A 4,394-nucleotide genomic window follows, 5' to 3' on the forward strand; every position below is an offset into this window, starting at 1 on the left:
GTCTTCAGACCCAAATGTTGCCTTGAAAACTGACAGCTTTTTTACAGAAATATACTATAACTACAAGTTTCTTATGTGTTTTTTTCTGGAAAGTTTACAACTTTACGTAGTAATCTGAATAAAACTCTGGTCCATGAAATTGTCATATGACTAAATAATTTTTGCCTTTGTAAACAATACATGCAGATTATTTAATTTGTATACATTTCAATCCCATCAATGAATTGTGGACATGTAAACATAACTAATACTGTACTGTATGTCACCAAGCTCTGAACGTTAGCAGCTTCATGTTGTTTTCAAAACTGTGTTGAAAAAACCTCACAAAGAAGCCATAATAGTAAAATTAACGAATCTGAACAAGTCAAAACAAAAATAAAACCTGACAAGGAGCGCTGAGAATTTATTAAAACCTCTCTTTTTTCCTGTGGTTTATGTCTTTTAAATTAATCAAAAGGAACTTTCTGGGAAATCCTTTCAACCACAGTGTTTGTTGAGTTTGCATGATCACGTTTGATATATTTTATTTAAGATTTAATGATGAAAAACCTTCCCCCTTGTTCCATTAAATACATGTGCAGGTTCTGGCTTTAAAACATTGGCCACACGTACCGTCTGACACAAAGACCACTGGAAAATGTCACAGGTGTCCCAGGAATGTTGCTGTCAGGTTGGCTTTCACACAACTTTCCAGAAATGCAATGGAAAGTTTTTGCAATTAACAAATGGAAAAAAAACCAGGTCTGGTTAGAAGTCATTGCATTTCATTAAAGAAATCTCTCGTAAGCTCCAAATATTGGTCCTGTTTTTCTTATATAAGTTTCAACTTGCTTCTGGTAGTGCAGCGCAGACATTGGCTAATAAGGGAAAAAGTGAAAGCATGTCTTTAATCTGTGCAGCACGTGTCTTCTGTCACTGACCTGTCAGCTTTAACGGCCTCCTGCAGTACATTTGTGAACAGATGAAGTTGCTCCCTGCCTGACTACACAAACACATCACAGGTTCAAAGTGACAGCACCGCCTTTAATGGAAGTTTTTTTCTAAAATCATCTTGGGTTGAGGGTTGTAGCCTTTGTGGCCAAATCTTCAAAACAACACTGTCCATGATCTGATACATTACTGTGATAATGTTAAAAATAAGCAATGTTCTTTACCCTTTACCTGTTCAGGTCTAACACCAGTTAATAATGACATGTGAATGTTTGAGTGAGCCATACAAAACCATCTGGACACAGCTGTGGACTGATTGGCTTTAGTTTGATCTGCCTCCGACAGGCATCAGCTAACCAGTGACCAGAACCTGCAAAAAACTTCATCCAGTAACCAATTTCTTCACATCCTGACTCCTCATGACACATGTTAAAGAGGCAGGCTATTTCAAGCAGGGGATTCTGATGTTATCAGTCCATGAAATGGCTTCAGAGGGTCCCTACTGTGCCTTCTAGGATTCAGACTGTCCCGGCAGTGCCCCCTAGTGGGTTAATATATCAAAGACAATGAATGTGTAAATAATCAAAAAATATTGTAATAAATTTAATGTGACCGTGTCGGACCCTGGTCTCTCTGGTCCGACACTCTACCCATTGCCCTATTTGAAGGCCACAATATTCAGCCATTGGAGGGCGGTATCTTTAGCGCTAACCATGTCATTTGTTGTAAAGTTAACCTTAGTGGCTTTAAGCCTCATATTAAAAAGTTTTTTATGCCTCATATTAACCAGATAGTGGTTTTATACCTCATATTAACCAGATAGTGTCTTTATGCCTCATATTAACCAGCTGACATTCTGAAGCCATTCTATGGGACTGATAACGCCTAATAACATCCATTTCATGGATGATAACATCTGAAGTGGGTGGAGTCAAGATGTCAGACATTATTCCTCACCCTAATGTATAATCACGGTTCTTATGTTTTGTTTTAAATCAGACATCTATCTAACTTGGGGCGGCTGTGGTAGAGTGGTTAGGGGAGTTGACCTGAAACCAGAAGGTCGCTGGTTCAATTCCCGTCTAGTCGACTCAGTCGTTGTGTCTTTGGGCAAGACACCTTACCCGCCTTGCCTACTGATGGTGGTCAGAGGGTCCGGTGGTGCCTGTGTATGGCAGCCTCGCCTCTGTCAGTGTGCCCCAGGGCAGTTGTGGCTACAGTGTAGTTTGCCATCATCAGTGTGTGAATGTGTGTGTGAATGGGTGAATGTCTACAGTGTAAAGCGCTTTGAGTGTCCCTGATGGATAGAAAGGCGCTATATAAGTACAGTCCATTTACCATTTACCATTAACTAAAAGCCTCTTGAGTGTGTGAAACCCTGATCAGGAGTCCCACAACCCAGTCTGCACATAAAATCATCAATTAAATCAGAATTAATCACATTACAGAAATATGTTACTGTTCACCTATTCACCTAATAAAAGACTATACAATGTGTAGTGTCTTTAAAAGTCAGTCGTAAACATCCCATTAAATTTCTTCAATATGTTCATAAGAGGATGTGTCTTGAACGACTTTCAGCTACTACTTCAACCTGGAAAGACTCACACAGAATGAAATTTAGGAGGTTTATTGACATTACCAGACCAACAATGTTATGACATAAATGGCAGTAGAGTTTGGCGCTCGGACCCCGGCAGAGGATGAGAGTGCTGAGTGAAGCTGTAATCTCATATGAGATGCTTTAAGTTAGGGGTAGAGATTTAACCAGTATGTCCCCTTTCGTCAACTAATTAACTTGGCAGGTGCCCGTCCCCCTTTTGACAGCTGATGACAGGTGCCCCGTCCCTTTTAGACACCTGGAACGGACGTTCCGCCCATTTTTGACATGATGACCGGAAGTCCCACCCCTTTGGCCATATAGGGGCATAATCTCCGCCCTTAGAGGGTGGGGTTACTGCCCCCTAAGAGAGTGACAGCTAAGGGGTGGAGTCCCCCCTCCCCCCCCCAGGAAATTACATGAACATATCGCAAATTACCATTTAAAGTAGAAACTATCAATTGAAAAACTTCCAATTTAAAAGTTTCAATCTAAAGTAAAAACGTGTAATGTGTTCTTGCCGTATAAGGAATGATGTCCGTCTGCTACGACACCAAACTTTAGCTCAGCTCCTAAAAGACTGGCTACATTTTTGTGTGTTGACTAAATTCAGGTGTCTCTGGCAGCCATTTGAAATTAAAATGACTCCAAATGATAAATAGCTGTACACATACATCCACTGATAACTTTGTGTGAGTTTTTATCACATTCCTCCCACAGGTCAGGAGGTATTTTGTGAACAGACAAATATAGGTCTGACTCCAACCCTTAGTGGTAAAGTTTAAAAAACAGATTTTGTGAGTTCACTTAGGGATCACATGGTGACTCTTAGATAACTAACTGTTGCAAATGTTTTGTTAAATTTTGCTGAATTACATCTATTTTTGTCTGAAAAGTTTGGCTGACTGTGCCAGCCATCTTGAAAAGCGTTGACTGCAAAAGTTAATGTGATTACTAAAACGTGTTCTGTGGTTCACAAGATATTCTACTGACTTTAAACACAAGTATCAGCAAAATCATCAGCTTTGCCTTCGACAGTGAGGAATAAATGTACTAAAGAGAGTAAAAACAGCCTTTAGCTTTGTCATAAAGACGTGATGAAGTATGTGAGCAAAACTTTCAAGATGTTTGAGAAAATTACACAGGAAGCTGAGACTGATGTGTGACGTCAGATCCTTGTCAGACAGTGATTGTTTCCTTAGTAACAGGCAAAAACAGTGCATCACAAAGATGATGTGTGAGCAGATCTGCCAACAGCTTCAGCCCAGGAGCCGTAGAATAATAATACATTCTTGGAAATGTCTTTGAATCGTCTGGTTTTGAGTCACGAGTTTCTCTTTCTGCCCTCATCAGCAGTAAAAAAAGACAGTTCTTATCTAGTGAATTACACAACCCTCCATCTTCTTTTAGGAACACATCATTCATGTAATTAATTATAACTCACAGGCTATGATTTCATTGTCCATTTATCACTTCTGTTGTCTGGAAAGAATTTTTAAATGACAGATACAGGATTGCTTTAAGGTATGCATATCACCTGCCACCCTGAAGGTTGGAGTTTTTCACTGGAACATTATTTTATGTTGAATGTGATGGCCAAACACAAGGCACTCAATTAAATTACCAGAGAAAAGCTGGTGGCCAGGGTGTGGCACTTAACTGCAGGAGGCAGATAACTGGACCGCTCCACCTGTTCCTGCTGAAGAGGAGGGCCTTATATTTCATTTGTTTAAACACGCTTCTGTGTTTAACTGAATATTTATATTTAGAGTTTAAAATATTGTATTTATTCGTGTATAATACAATCTCATGTATAATATGATCTCATGTATAATATGATCTCATGTATAATATGATCTCATGT

This window comes from Austrofundulus limnaeus, unplaced genomic scaffold, assembly GCF_001266775.1.
Source record: "Austrofundulus limnaeus strain Quisiro unplaced genomic scaffold, Austrofundulus_limnaeus-1.0 Scaffold1026, whole genome shotgun sequence".
NCBI classification, from domain to species: domain Eukaryota; kingdom Metazoa; phylum Chordata; class Actinopteri; order Cyprinodontiformes; family Rivulidae; genus Austrofundulus; species Austrofundulus limnaeus.